The sequence below is a fragment of the Vicia villosa genome, linkage group LG2 (assembly GCF_029867415.1).
Source record: "Vicia villosa cultivar HV-30 ecotype Madison, WI linkage group LG2, Vvil1.0, whole genome shotgun sequence".
Classification (NCBI taxonomy): Eukaryota; Viridiplantae; Streptophyta; class Magnoliopsida; order Fabales; family Fabaceae; genus Vicia; species Vicia villosa.
The window spans coordinates 195,559,088-195,575,527 of record NC_081181.1 but is presented as its reverse complement, the minus strand read 5'-3'; the positions used below and the strand labels follow the sequence as shown (position 1 = coordinate 195,575,527).

General features: G+C 36.2%; 1 long non-coding RNA gene across 1 annotated transcript; it reads left to right on the top strand.

Annotated features, from left to right (window-relative positions):
* The first annotated feature begins 4,636 nt into the window (after positions 1 to 4,636).
* Positions 4,637 to 7,574, top strand: LOC131653454 (uncharacterized). Its single transcript, XR_009299085.1, has 3 exons — positions 4,637 to 6,025; positions 6,277 to 6,344; positions 7,308 to 7,574. It is a non-coding gene; the product is annotated as an uncharacterized LOC131653454 (long non-coding RNA).
* The last annotated feature ends 8,866 nt before the right edge of the window (positions 7,575 to 16,440 follow it).

Genomic DNA, 16,440 nt, shown 5'->3' with positions numbered 1-16,440 from the left:
AATTTGTTTTATAATTTTAATAAATAGATTAAGAGAGACACGATGTAATGCAAAATAAGGAGAATCAACAACTTTATAGAGTATAACCCACTAACTAATTTATGCAGAGAGTATGTTTTTGTTGGATAAATTTAAATGCAGTCTTGGAAAGCCAAAAGACAGATTCTCTAGGGCAGACAAACTTTCATAGGAAATAGTTAATCATTAAATGTTATGTCTATTTATGTTTCCCTGGTCTCTATATAAAGACCCTCTCTTTGTAACCTAATTTTTACTTTTGCAACAAATCCTTTGCAAGTCAATATATATCAGAAGAGAGTAGTTTGATCTGTTACCTTCAAATTAGTATCAGAGCGCATGGCAAACATGATGAACCAGATGCCATTGCCGCAACTGTCAAAATCAAACTATGAGAACTGGAGCATCCAGATGAAGGCGCTACTTGGATCGTTAGATGTGTGGGAGGTTGTAGAAGAAGGGTTTGAAGAACCAGAAACCACGACGGGAAATACAGCAGCCCAGAACAAGGCGTTGAAAGAGACGCGGTCGAAAGACAAAATGGCATTATACATGTTGTTTAGAGCAGTAGACGAATCTGGTTTTGAGAAGATTGTTGGTTCAACTACTTCGAAGCAAGCGTGGGATACATTAGAGACGGCGTTCAGAGGAGCAAATAGAGTCAAGCAAGTTCGTTTGCAAACTCTTCGAGGAGAATTAGAAAGGATGAAGATGAAGGAGACGGAGTCCGTGTCGGACTACATCACGCGTGTGCAAACAGTTGTAAATCAACTGAAACGAAATGGAGAAGCAATGACCGATGCTCGAGTTGTCGAAAAGATTTTAAGATCTTTGACTGAAAAATTCGAAAATATAGTATGTGCAATAGAGGAGTCGAAGGACCTTGCGACAATCACTGTCGAAGAAGTAGCTGGTTCACTTGAGGCACACGAACAACGCAAAATACAAAAGAAGGAGGAGACACTTGATAATGCAGAACAGACAAAGGAATCCACTAGAGATGAAAGGGCACTTTTATCTCAAAACTGGCGTGGTCGAGGACGTGGTCGTGGAGGTCGAGATGGTGGTCGAAGCTATTAGAACAACAATTTCGAAAGAGGACAGGCAAGTCAACAAAATTGGCGTGGTCGAGGACGTGGTCATAGAGGTGGCAGGTCGAACTCCAACATCGAATGCTACAAATGCAATAAACATGGACATTTTGCGAAGGATTGCAACTCATACAGTTGCTACAATTGTGGAAAAGGGGGACACCTTGCAAAAGACTGTCGATTCAGGAGGAAAGTCGAAGAGACAACAAATTTCGCACCAGAAACAGAATCAAACGAAGGATTCCTATTAATGACCCAAAAGAAGACAAACACAGAAGATGACACTATATGGTACCTTGACTCAGGAGCAAGTAATCATATGTGTGGTCACAAACATCTATTCAAAGAAATAAAGAAAATTGAAGATGGTCATGTATCTTTTGGAGATGCGTCGAAGGTAAAGGTCGAAGGCAAAGGAACAATTTGTTATTTGCAGAAAGACAACGTACCTGGAAAAATACAAGATGTTTATTATGTACCAGATTTAAAAGCAAATATTCTAAGTCTGGGGAAACTTACAGAGAAGGGATATTCGATATTATGAAGGATCGAATACTGCATTTGAACGACAAATCAGGGCACCAAATTGCTCAAGTTGAGATGGGAAGGAATCGAATGTACAAGCTGAATCTGAGAAGCGTTCGAGGAAAATGTTTGAAAATCGACACTGAAGACCAAGCAACTCTGTGGCATCTACGTTTTGGTCACTTACATCATGCTGGGTTAAAGAGATTAGCGGGAAGAAACATGGTACATGGATTGCCTAACATGGAGTTTGAAGGAAAATTCTGTGAAAATTGTGTTTTTGGCAAGCAGACGAGAACTTCTTTTCAAAAGAAGGCAGAATATCATGCTTAGCACATCCTTGAATTAATTCACACTGATATCTGTGGACCAATCACTCCAAAATCCTTTAGTGGCAAGAAGTATTTCATTTCCTTCATCGATGATTTCTCAAGAAAGACTTGGGTCTACTTCCTGAGAGAAAAATCTGAAGCATTCGAAGCATTCAAAAGGTTCAAGGTAATGGTTGAAAAATCGACTGATCGACACATCAAAGCACTCCGTTCTGACAGAGGAGGAGAACATACTTCGACAGCTTTCATGAAGTATTGCGAGGAGCAGGGTATAAGGAGATTTCTAACTGCAGCATACTCACCTCAACAAAATGGGGTTGCTGAAAGGAAAAATCGAACAGTCCTTGACATGGTTCGTTCAATGCTCAAAAGTAAGAACATGACGAAGGAATTTTGGGCAGAAGATGTGCAATGTTCAATCTATGTTCAAAATAGATGTCCGCATTCAAAATTGGGAGATCGAACACCGCAAGAAGCGTGGAGTGGACAGAAACCGACTGTATCTCATTTTAAAGTATTTGGTAGTGTTGCTTATGCACATGTACCAGATCAACGAAGAACGAAGCTTGAAGACAAGAGTCAGAAATATATATTAATTGGGTATGATGAGAAAACAAAAGGATACAGGTTATTCGACCCCATAAACAAAAAGGTGGTAGTAAGTAGAGATGTTCGAGTGAATGAAGCAAGTAGGTGGGACTGGAACAATTCGACAGAAGACATAGTCGAAACTGAAGAACCCTCAGTCGGTATACCAACAACCCAAAATCAATTACCAAGGTTTGAATACTCTGACAGTGAAGACGAATCCTCACAGCCCAGAATGAGAAGCTTGCAAGAGTTGTATGATAATACAGAAGAAGTACATCTTGTGTGTCTACTGGCAGATTCTGAAAACATTAGTTTCGAAGAAGCATGGAGAGATGAGAAGTGGAAGAATGCCATGGACGAAGAAATTAAAGCTATCGAACACAACAAAACTTGGGAACTAGCAGAGTTACCAAAAGGAAGTCGAACCATTAGTGTGAAGTGGGTGTTTAAGAAAAAGATGAATGCTCAAGGAAAAGTCGAAAGGTACAAGGCGCGACTTGTGGCAAAAGGATACAGGCAGAAGGAAGGAATAGATTATGACGAAGTATTCGCACCAGTTGCAAGAATGGAGACAGTTCGACTGCTGATTTCTCAAGCTGCTCAGCTCAAATGGCCAATATTTCAAATGGATGTCAAATCAGCATTTTTGAATGGTGTGCTCGAAGAAGAAGTCTATGTCGAACAACCACCAGGATACATGAAAGACGGAAGCGAAGGAAAAGTGTTAAGACTCAAGAAAGCACTTTATGGATTAAAGCAGGCACCTCGTGCATGGAATACACGTATTGATACTTACTTCAAAAGGAATGGTTTCCAACAATGTCCTTACGAACATGCCCTATATGTAAAGAAGTATAAAGGAGATATACTGCTCGTTGCACTCTATGTCGACGACTTGATTTTCCTGGGCAACAGTGATCAAATGATCGAAGAATTCAAAGGTCGAATGACACGAGAATTTGAAATGACGGACTTAGATCGAATGAGCTTCTTTCTTGGTCTGGAAGTTCGACAAGAAGAAACTGGAATTTTTGTCTCACAAGAAAAATATGCAAAGGACATTCTGAAGAGGTTCAAAATGGAAGGTTGCAATCCAATCTCGACACCAATGGAGCCAGGAGCCAAGCTTTCAAAATTTGATGGGGGGGAACGTGTCGAAGCAAACAAATTTCGAAGCTTGGTCGGAAGTCTTCGATATCTCACATGTACTAGACCAGATCTTTCTCTAAGTGTCGGAATCTTGAGTCGATTTATGGAAGAACCAGTTCACTCACACTGGAAAGCTTTGAAGAGAATTCTTCGTTATATCCAAGGAACTGTGTCACTTGGAATGTTTTACTCAAAAGCAGAAGATTACAAGCTAACAGGTTACTCCGACAGCGATTGGTGTGGAGATATAGACGATCGGAAAAGTACATCAGGATATGTATTCTTTATGGGAAACACTGCTTTCACATGGCTCTCAAGGAAGCAACCAATTGTAACACTGTCAACATGCGAAGCAGAATACGTGGCTGCATCATGGTGTGTATGCCATGCTAAATGGCTTAGAAGATTGTTATGTGAGTTAGAGCAGAAGCAGGAAAATGCAACCATAGTACAAGTCGACAACAAATCAGCAATCGAACTGGCGAAGAATCCAGTGAATCATGAAAGAAGTAAACACATCGACGTACGTTTTCATTTCATTCGAGAACATGTGAAAAATGGAAGCGTCGAACTGAAGCATGTGGCAAGCAAGGATCAAGCTGCAGATATTTTCACAAAACCATTGTCGAAGGAGATATTCGACAGAGGCAAGATAATGCTGGGATTAATTGATCGAAGGAGCATTTAATTTATGGGGGAGTTTTGTTGGATAAATTTAAATGCAGTCTTGGAAAGCCAAAAGACAGATTCTCTAGGGCAGACAAACTTTCATAGGAAATAGTTAATCATTAAATGTTATGTCTATTTATGTTTCCCTGGTCTCTATATAAAGACCCTCTCTTTGTAACCTAATTTTTACTTTTGCAACAAATCCTTTGCAAGTCAATATATATCAGAAGAGAGTAGTTTGATCTGTTACCTTCAGTTTTGACAAAGCCTATAAGTTGTTGATTAATAATACCTTTCCTAAGAAAAATTCAAATCCAATCACAATAATAATGCATTCATTACATGTTGTCATAATTTCAATGTGATGATTAGTTGTTGATTAATAATACCATACCCGAAAACCTCACATTATGGAGGACCGGAGCCAAAAGTTGCTATCATTGGAGCTGGGCTTGCATGGCATCTGTAACATTATGGAGGACCGAAGCCAAAAGGTGCCAAAGGTAAGCACCAAAAGGACTGTTTCCTCCTGATCCGAAACATTAAGGTTATTCCAAATTCAGTATCATTAGAGTGGTGATGATATCTAATCAAATCCAAACAGCAAATAACTACATCAGTTACCCGTGTGATATCTACTATATTCTTCCTTTGACCCTTTAATTATAAATTAATTTAGTACTTCATCACTTTATTACTGTTAGTAAATTCCCATGTGAAATTAGATTTTTGTTAAGCCATAAGTCAGAATATAGGAGTCATCAAGTTAAAATAGTAAAATTGATACTCTGTTAGCTACCATTTGAGCTTCCGGTTTGTTAAACATTACAAATTAGATTTTTGTTTAGACATTCAACAATATATGAAAAGCAATAATCAGATGAAAATACTTCAACATGGGAAGATTGTGGAGTTCCATGTCATTTGAATATCTATGTTCTAGAGATGATCTATGGTTAACTATCATACAAAGAGCTCACGAGATATGTTTATTTTTTTTAGGAAACTATTTACTACTATTTATTTATTTATTTATTTAAATTGTTGGTATTATAATGGACTTATAGTCGTGGACAACTGCACGTATAATGTATTCATCTCATGGTGATACTATTTATTTAGATTTGCTTGAATATAAGCTCCTTTAACTTGATCAATTAGCTGGCAGTAACTTATATAGGAGCTGCAATGGATTTGGAAATTCCTCGACATCGAACATGGAACCAAAGAGGATGTTGAAGGTGATAAGCAGAAAATAATAAGAGAACCATTGTTAGGGGAAAACAACAACCAACTTATCCATGGAACCAAAGATCCATCAAGATAATCATTGGATGTAGTAAAAGACAGTCATCTCTGAAGCTATTCAGTTGGATTGTTTGACTGACTTCTTGTAACTAGCATTTATATGAGAAGATGTTTTAAAATTGGAAATAGCATTATTATCTTACACAATCATGAGTTTTGCAGGTTCAGTTATCCCTGCTTCTAAGAGTCGATTCATTGAGCTAATTGCAGTTTACCGTGAAATTTGTGTACAGGTTCCGCCTAGGCAGTGGAAGGGTGTTTTAATCGATCTTGCAGGTATAATTTGGAGATCTTGTGGAGCAATTTCAATTGGGAAGTAAAAGCGTAAGGATGAAATTTCAGGTGAAGTCTTCTGTGTAGAGTTCTCCCATGATTGCATGCTTTTTATTCTATGTATATTTCTGTTTTACATTTACATTTTCATGTCTTTTTCGAAGCAAATCAACACAATGCAATGTTAGACTAAAGCTAATAAATGTTTATATGTATATGTTGAAATGTTACATTTTCTGTTTTACATTTACATTTTCATGTGATTAATGGCTGTTTCAAATGAGCTCACTCATCTCTGGAAATTGTGGCTACTGTTTCAGATTGAGATCAAATTTCTTTAGGAGTTATTGACGCTGTCTCAAATTTCTCTCTTCGGCCCTTTTATCAGGTACTTTCAGTTTATAACTTGTAAGTAACCCAATACTTTGCTTCTGTGTTCTTTAAATTCAATACTTTGGTTTCATCATGTAATGTCTGCTGGATAGTGATGTTACTAGTGTTATTCTCCTCCAAGTATCACTTATTGAGGTGGTGCTGCCAGGTGTTTTAGAAGTGGAATATATATCATTCATTCGGTTGTTTGATTGAACTTGTATCACCTTTTTGTAGTATCTGGTTTTCTTTAACCACCTTACACAATTACCATAAGTGGGAATTAAAAAGTAAGACATTATAAAGCACTGAATTGATTACAGCAATGCACAAACTAATCCATTGCGGTTTTAAAATAGAACAAAATTTACACAAACACCTCTATTTTCAGTTTAGCAAGTAATCCACCCCTAATTTCCGTCTACTATAAGTCAGTTTAGGTCATTATGATGCGATGCTTTCACACAAAACATAATACAGAGGGAAGAGGATCTGTGAAGTTGTGGTTGTGGAAGTACCAACATGCTATGTTGCACTGCATCCAAGTTTGAAAGGGGCAACTGGGAAGTACTTTTTGGATTGTAATGAGTTTCAACCAAGTGCATTTGCTTCAAATGGATTCTTGGGAAGAAAACTTTGGGATTTTAGTAACAAGTTGATTAATTCATTTTCAAAAGCTTGATTTGTCTCTATAGAGACAGTCATTCATCACATAATCGTTGTATCAATCAAAGTATAAGATAACCGCATATAGTTTATAAGTTCTATGAAGAAAAATATATATACGTATCTATGCTTTGTATTCCTATTATGTGTTGGTAATACAGAAGTGGTGTTCTGTGTATGAGGCAATTTCTTCCATGCTTTAACAATTAAATTGAATGGTAGATGTTGGAAAAGAATTTTTTTTTGAGATGGTTAAATCATTTGGAAGTTTACAATATTAGATGTGCCAATAAATAATTGTTCTGTTTTGCAGAATCTTCTTTGGAGGAGTTCCACCATACCCTTTGTACAACCGTCTTGCTTCAGCTCTATTGAGGTATATGGATTCCCAAGCATTTTGTAGTACAAGCTGCAATTTAGAAATATTGAACAATGAATTTGAGAATTCTTCAATGCAGCAAAAACACAATCAATGGCAGAATTTAATTCTGGACAAGGGGTCTGAAATAGTCAATGTATTACTAGTGTTATCTGAACTTTTAGATTTCTGATTAGGTTGGTTCCAATGTAAATATATATAAGTTATTTTAATATATAATTTATAATGGATCAAAAGTTTATTAAAATTTAGCTGCGGAAATTTTACTAAAATCCGCAGGTAATTCGAGTATTTCTAGTAGTGACAGTTACTACTTAACTAAGAAAATGCATGGTAAAAAGTTTTACTTCTCAAAAAAACCAAAATAATGAATAAATAGATACCATAATTAAGTGACCATACCCAACCATCTTGCAAAGGCCGAGGATTGCAGCCTCTGAGCATGGACTGGAATCTCATTAGCAATATCATGGTGAATCAATGGAAAAAATGGAGGCCAATTCTTATCATCAACGGGCACACCAGCTGCTAAGCATATTTTAAAAATCATGTCTTCGACTAAAGCCTAGTGGTTCAGATGATGGTGGAATACGTGATTTTGATCCAGCACCATTATGTAAATTTTCCACCCTAAACAATAAATAGAATGAAAAACACATGTCATAACTTGAATGAAACAAAAAAAATCAAATGCCAAGGTTTCAAAAAAACACTACCAATTTGTACTTTGAATGAAAAACAGAAAATTCATGGCTATATTATTTTATGATGTGAATTTTGTTAGTTTGACATAAAAGTTAGTTCTTAGGAAAGTAGAAGATCTGAAAAACCAATTGTAGAAAAGTCTCAAAAACAAGGCGAGTTAATGCCAATGAATGGTTGTATTTTAGGTTGCAAAGTGGAAGAAATAAAGACATGACATTGTTGTACTCAGGTCTTCTTGTCAATGGCATAAGTGAAGTTTTCAGGTGTACTTGTATTTATCGACATTTATCAATGGGTATTATTTCTGACTTGCATAGTTTCTTCAATTGCAAGGTGTTTAAGAAAAGTCCAAAACCAATATTTTTTTTTTTTTGAATTAGTTTAAAAGAGGTTTGAAACCCCTGTAATTTTAAATGTTTTCAGATTTTTGTCAAGCCGTCTTCCACGTGACATTCCACGTCAGTTTTCGTTAGATGAACTAAAATTGCAAGGTCACATATTTATAGGGACTAAAAACATTTTTAACATTTTTTCTAATGACAAATAATTTATACATGAGGATTGTTATTTTGATACTAGAATACCTACATTGTTCATGTACACCTTAGTTGTTTCAAAACTTTTAAGAGTGGCACAAAAATCAAAGCAAGGAAAAAATAATAAAAAAATAAAAAGTACATGAAATGGTATGAAAATACAGTGTAGTGTCAACTATAAGTGTAAGTTTAGCATCTCTCTTTATAGATAAGGAAATTTTCAATTGTAACTAAAGCTTCGAGGTATAAATCGCACTAGTAAAATGAGTTCAACATTTTTTATAAGAGAATTTTTTAATGTATCTTATGGATTACTATCACACTTAAAAAAAATCAAAAATATCTTTTAAATTTAAAGACACATCTCCGAACCAACCTCAAATACATCAAATTCATATATAAATTAGTTACACCTTAGTTTTGTAAAAAAGAAAAATCGGAAAAATCACTTTTGAAGTGTACTTCAATAAATTTTTAAAGCAACATTTATGGATCTGATAGTAATAAAATGACACTTTGTCCTATCCATTTCATCATTTATTTTTTTATTTCTTGGATATTGCTCTAAGTTTTCATATTTATTTATCATTTTAAATAATTAAGCAGACAAAATTCTATATAAACATGTTAAATTTGTCATATAATGATATGAACTATAACATTCGCAAATTTAAATTTAAAAATAGATTCTTTGGTAGCCAATTGAAAAGTAAAATACATTTTATCGCAAGAAAATACCTAAAAATAGTGGCGACGACAAATCCTCGGCTAGGGTTTGAGAAAACTTATGATGAACTTGGAAAAAGTATTGCAGAGATTGTTCTCCAGGAGAGAAGTACGAGGAAGGTCAAGGATGTTGCGATGAAATCTAAAGAAGGGGAAGATCCAAATGTTGCTGGAAGGTCCATCTCCTTCAGAGATATTATCACTAGGGGGTTCCAATGATATGGAGGATGAGGAAAGCTCATATCATGAAGAGGATGATAGTCTGGAGAAGGAATTTGGAGAGATTAAGGTAGAGGAGGAAATGATTGGAGGATATGAATGCCCGAACTTCATTTTCTCTGAGGAGGAAAAGAGAATATAGAAACCATGGAGAAGAAGTGTCATTGTGAAGTTGCTGGGCAGAAGGATAGGGTACAAGGCTCTTGAAAATAGATTGAACCAAATGTGGGTGCGCAAAGGTGGTAGTAGTATCATTGATTTGAGTAATGACTACTTTTTAGTAGCCTTTTCTAATGAGGATGATAAGAAGGCAACTATGGAAAATGTACTGTGGTTTATATATGACCACTATCTCACTGTGAAGGACTGGCGGCCAAATTTTAAACCGGAGAGTTACACTATTGACGAGGTTGCGGTTTGGGTGTGTATCACGAGACTTCTAATTGAATATTATGATTCGAGGGCCTTGAAGAATTTTGGAAACAGGATAGGTATTACCATTAAGGTGGACAAGACAGCGATTAAGCAGGAAAGAGGAAAGTATGCTCGCATCTGTGTTGCATTGAATTTGTCAAAGCCATTGCTTGGGATGATCAAAGTAAGAGGTAGCAGTTACAAAATAGAATGCGAAGGGTTACATCTTCTTTGTCTTGGTGTGGAAGATATGGTCACTACAAGGAGGGATGCATGTTGAAAGAAAAAGAGAAAGGGAAGGGGATGGATGAAAATATGAATGGAGGAAAGCTGCAGATACAGGTTATATTGAAGATATGCATGATGAGGATGGCCCCTGGAAAGTTGTTCAGAAGCAAAAGGGAGGTAGGAAGGTGGCAGTCGGTCGGAAGAATAATGGTCCGGTGAAAATAAATGAGAAGAGCGGAAATGGTGGATCGCGATTTCTATCTTTAGAAATTGAGGATAATGAATTAAATGATAATGATGGAATAGTTAATGTAGAGAAAAGGAAAGAATTAATTGGTATTAAAAATTTTGATATTGGGAGCAGCATGGATATTGGAATTAATAATAAAAGCGTTAATTCGGATGAGACAGATGGCACTAGATTGGAGGAGATTTCAGGTGAAGCTCGAAAGAGTCAACATGATGACATTAGTGATATGATGAGGTGGTATGAGAATGTGGAGGCGCATAAAGAGAAAGTATTTCAGAAAAAGGCGGCAGTATTTATTACTGGAAGTGGGGGCAGGCGACATATTCAGGATAATCACAAGACTAAAATGAATGCAATGGAAACACAGGGAGGTATTGAAACCAAAGACATGGAAAGTGGGATGAGTTCGAAAGGTGTTGAAGGCTTATTGGAGAATTTTAAACCAGATAACTCTAGAGTAGGGACACAATGATTTTCTTAATTTAAAAAAGAAGGATAGTGTTAGTAAAGTGGGGGACATGGTTCATAATGGAGATAGGAGTGGAAATACAGATGGCATTAGATCATTGGGTAAGGCGCATGCAAATAAAGAAGGTATTATTGAAATAGATGAACCTCTAGACCTTAGTATACGGAAACACCAAACGAGTATATTTTTGTTTGGGGACAAAAATCATATTCTGGAAATGTTAAACAAAGAAGAGAACGAAGTTCTAGACGATGAATTAATAGTGGAGAGTTTAGTAGAGGAAGTTTGTGAAACTCCCTTGAATGGTTGAAGTGTTCTTTCTTTCCTGAATAGTTTTGGTGACGTGTACAACTAAAAAGCTTTTGGTTTGGAAATGTAGAGGAGCTGCTAGTAGTGCCTTCTATAGGTATTGTAAGAATTATGTTGATAATTATAAGCCTACTATGATGGTTGTGGTAGAAACTAGATGTGATCCCAACAAAATTTTCAAGCCCTTAAAAAGACTTGGTTTTGACTCTATGGAGAGTGGTGCTAATAGAGGTTTTGCTGGTTGTATAACTTGCTTAGGAAGGAATATCAATTCATCCATACAATAATTAAGGTTGAGAATGAGAAGCATTGGAACTTTACTGCTATTTATGCAAGTCCTCATGATATTTTAAAGAAAAAGTTGTGGGAGGATTTGAAAGACATTGCTATTAACATGAAAGTTCCTTGGATGGTTGTAGGGGATTTCAATGATATTGCTCATGTGGGGGAGAAAAGAGGTAGAGTTCCTACATCCTTGAATAGCTATGAAAGAATGTATGAGAGAATGTATATGTGCAATTTAAGTGATGTTGAAGGTAGGGGCCGATGTTTACTTGGAGAGGGCCAGTGTTTCATGGAGGTCAGAGAATTTACGAGAGACTGGATAGAGCACTGAGTAATGATGATTAGAGAATAATGTTTCATGATGCTTACGTGAAAGTGTTGTTGAGGGTTGAATTCTCAGACCATCACCTATTCTTATCAATCTGAAGGAAGAAGCTTTTGTGTATCATGAAAAACCTTTTAGGTTTGAAAATGCTTGGTTGACAAATGAGTCCTACAACAACATGCTGCTGGATTTGTGGAAAGCTGAGGACACTATTATTTGAATTTGAATAAGGTGGTGGAAGGGATAAACAAGTGGAAATTTAATACTTTTGATAAAGTTAAAAGAGTAAAAAAGGAGTTAATTAAGAGGCTAGAAGGGGTTCAAAGGAAGTTTCAAATACAGAATAATGTTATGGGTATGAGGAGTCTGGAATTCAAACTTCAAAAGGAGCTTAGTAGGATTTTGAACCAAGAGGAGTTAATGTGGTTTCAGTGTTTTAGAACTAGGTGGCTAGTAGATGGAGATCGTAATACAAAATTCTACCATATGCAAACTACTGCTAGAAGGAAGAGAAACATGATAGTCATGCTTAAAAATAATATGGGAGATTGGATTATGGGTCATGAAGCATTGAGGACTCATGTGACAGATTTCTCTAAGAGCGTGTTTGAGCGTCCTAATGTTTGGAGCAGGTGGGAGCAGACTAGCATAAGCTTTCCTAAGATTCAAAATGATTCATTGGGTCTTCTGAATGCGGATTTTTGCATGGAGGAAGTTAAGTGTGCTTTGTTCTCTATGAAATCGTGGAAAGCCCCCAGGCCTAACGATTTTCCTATCGGATTCTATCAATAGTCATGGGAGGTTGTTGGGGGTGGGCTTAGCGATTTTGTGAAAAATGCTTGGGAAAATCCGAGCATCATTGCTGATATTAACAAAACGGACATTTGTCTTATCCTGGAGATTGATCATCCTCAAAAGATTACTGAATTTCTCTCTATTTCCTTGTGTAATACAATATATAAAGTTATTAAAAAGGTTATAGTTGGGAGACTGAAACCTCATATGTCTTACCTTGTGTCTCCGTATCAAACGGGGTTTGTGCCAGGTAAATCAATCCATGAAAATATCATCATTGAGAATGAAGTTATCCATAGCATGAGTAAAAAGAAAGGAATGAAGGGTTTTTTTGCTGTAAAGATAGATTTATCTAAAGCTTATGATAAACTTAATTGGGAGTTTATCTAGAGAGTTTTAGAGGAAATATAATTGTCTGGTAAATTGATAAACCTTATTATGCATGGTGTAACAAGTATGGACACTAATGTGAATTGGGATGGTAGAAGGAATGAGTTTTTCTGTCTGCAAAGAGGGATTCGGCAAGGGGACCCAAGTTCCCCTTATTTGTTTTCCCTTTTCATGGATAAGCTTTCTCATTTAATTGAACAGGCGGTGAATGATAGGAAGTGGAATCCTTTTCGTGTGGGAAGAAGTGGCGTGAACATTACTCATTTAATGTTTGCAGACGATTTTCTCATATTTGGGGAAGCTACGGAAGAGCAAATGGATATTGTTAAGGATATTATTGATGTGTTTTGTCAGATGTCAGGACAAGAAATCAGCAAGGAGAAATCTAGCATCATGTTCTCGAGGAATGTTAACAGAAGCATTAGAGCCGAGATGGTTGGAACTTCTAGTTTTAAAGAAACTAACAGTTTTGGAAAGTATCTTGGGGTTCCGTTGACCGGGAAAGCTCTAAGGAAGGATGATGTTACTTATGTGATAGAGCAAATTACTTATAAGCTTTCGAGTTGGAAAGCTAGGAATTTATCGTTCGCAAGAAGAGTAACTCTTTCTAAAAGTGTGATGGAAGAAATTTCGGTCTATCCAATGATGACTAATATGCTTCCTAATAAGTGTATTAAGGAGATTAAAAAAATTCAACATAACTTTATTTAGGGTAACACGAAGTTGAGGAAAAAGTATTATGCGGTGGGTTGGAAGAAAGTAGTATCGAGCAAAGGTGATGAAGGCCTAGGGCTAAGGGACATTGATATCATGAACCAAGCTTGTATGATGAAGCTAGGTTGTAATATAATTAATGAAGATGATGATTTCTGGTGTAGAGTCTTGAGAGGCAAGTACAATGTTGATGAGAGTGGTAGCATTATTCAGGCAAAGAGTTATGATTCTAAGTTTTGGAAGGCAATCGTTAATAAAAACCCTACCTTATTGGAAGCTAGTAGGTGGAATATAGGAGATAGGAAGGAGATTAAAGCTTGGAGTGACAACTGGGTGGTTAAAGGAAAAAGCATCATAGACGAGAACGTGACAATTCCAAATGGCTTAAGCAATGCGCGAGTTTGTGACTTGGTGGGTGATGAATGAGACTGGAATTGGGATTTGATTGATTGGATTCCTAACGATATTAAGTTGCAGATTGCAACTATTTATTCGCCTCTAAGGGATAGTATCACTGATAAGAAAGTTGTAGCCACAGAGGAGGATGCCACATTTACTATTGGAGGTATGTATAGATACTTGAGGGAGAAGAATAATCCTGAAGTGAGCAAAGGTTGGAGAACTATTTGGCCGTTGAATGTACCAGAGAGAGTGAGGTGTTTTATTTGGATTTTAAAGCACGGAAGATTACTCACTGGTCATAGAATAAGCATGCATGGTTTTGGTGATGCTAGTTGTAATTTGTGTGGCAACAATAATGAGTCAATTTTGCATGCTTTGCATGATTGTAAGTATGCGAAAGTGGTGTGGGAGAATCGGGTTCCGCTTAAGATTGTGCATGAGTTTTTTACTGATGATTTGCATAAATGGATTTTTATTAACCTTATGGAAGATATTCATGGAGGGACAGACTGGTGCTTGTATTAGGCAATAGGCTGTTATGCGATTTGGGAATGAAGGAATAGAGAGTTTCATGATGAAAACTTTGTGCGGCCATATAACAGTTATGAGACTATTTCTAATAAGTTGCAGGAGTATAAAGAGGCAGCTATGGTTACTAAGAAGGTTATGGAGTGCAGCAGAGTGGAGAAGATGGTTCGTTGGAGTTGTCTGAAGCACGACTTTGTGAAAGTTAGTATCGATGGAGCACATGATGCTAAAGGATTGTCTGGGTGTGGAGGGATAATTCGTAATGAGGCTGGCAATTGGTGTGGTGGGTTTTCCAGGTGCGTGAGTAAGAGTAGTCCTCTTATGGCGGAGCTTTGGGGTATTCATGATGGTTTTAAGATGGTTGTGGAGAGTGGCTTCATGAATGTTATTATGGAATCCGACTCAAAGGATGTAGTAGAAATCGTTAACAGAGTGAAGAAGCATAAGTTGGATGATTGCAATTTAGTGTTTCAATTCCATATATTCATGGGCATGTTGGATAATGTGGAGATTTATCACATCTATAGAGAGGCTAATGGTTGTGCAAACATGTTAGCTAAGCATGGGAAGGATAGTAATGGAGGATGCAAGATTTTTCATGGCATTCCAAGCTGGCTTGTGGAATTTTTTGAGAAAGATAGTAGTGGGTTTCTCCACTCTAGAGTAGTTGTTGTTTAGATTTTTTTTTCTTGGGCTTAGTCCCTTCATGTTCTAAAAAAAAATTAAAATACAACAATGCATTACATGCTAATAAGTTGTTAGTTAAAAAAGTTATATGAACGGGTATAATTTTTTCTAAATATCAATGAAGAATCAAAATCAATATATAAAGTGACATGTGGGAGGGTTAATAGAGTGGAGAAACCCATATGTTATTCTACTCGGTTAAAAAACTTTAATTACTAGCTATATTTTTTTGTTTCTGACCAAGTGACAACCATCAATTATTATTTATCTTTGCTCGAGTTCTTTTCACAATTTCTTGGATTGAAAATCAATTTAAGTTAGTTCAATCTTTTTGGGATCAATAATTATAATTTTAACAATTGCTACAAATTATTTCTGTGTATACTTACATATAGAAAATATCTAACAACCTACCACATATATTTGCAAGAGGTCAGACTCGGAGCAGCAACAAAATAGCAACATGTTATTCTACTCGGTTAAAAAAACTTTAATTGCTAGCTATAATTTTTTGTTTCTGACCAAGTGACAACCATCAATTATTATTTATCTTTGCTCATGTTCTTTTCATAATTTCTTGGATTGAAAATCAATTTAAGTTAGTTCAATATTTTTGGGATTAATAATTATAATTTTAACAATTGCTACAAATTATTTCTGTGTATACTTACATATAGAAAATATCTAACAACCTACCACATATATTTGCAAGAGGTCAGACTCAGAGCAACAACAAAATAGTAACAAGCTACAATAAATATCATGGAGAATTATCATGAGACCGTCGAGCACGAGGCCATAAGAAGTCTAAAACACCTTCTTCAGCTCCACAGATATATCCCCCCTTTAAATCTGAGTCTTAAGGCTATCTTCTAAGGCACTGTCATCAACATCATTATCATCATAAAAACAAAGAAATGGATGGATCCTTACAGTTTTACATTGAGAGATTTAACAAATAGGTCATTCTATTCAAAAGCAAGAACGATAAAATGAAAAAGTATAGGTTAAGCCTTAGAATCCAACTAGGATCCAAGCTCACAAATAAACATCGAAAATCAGAGCCCTAAAACTTTCGACAAACT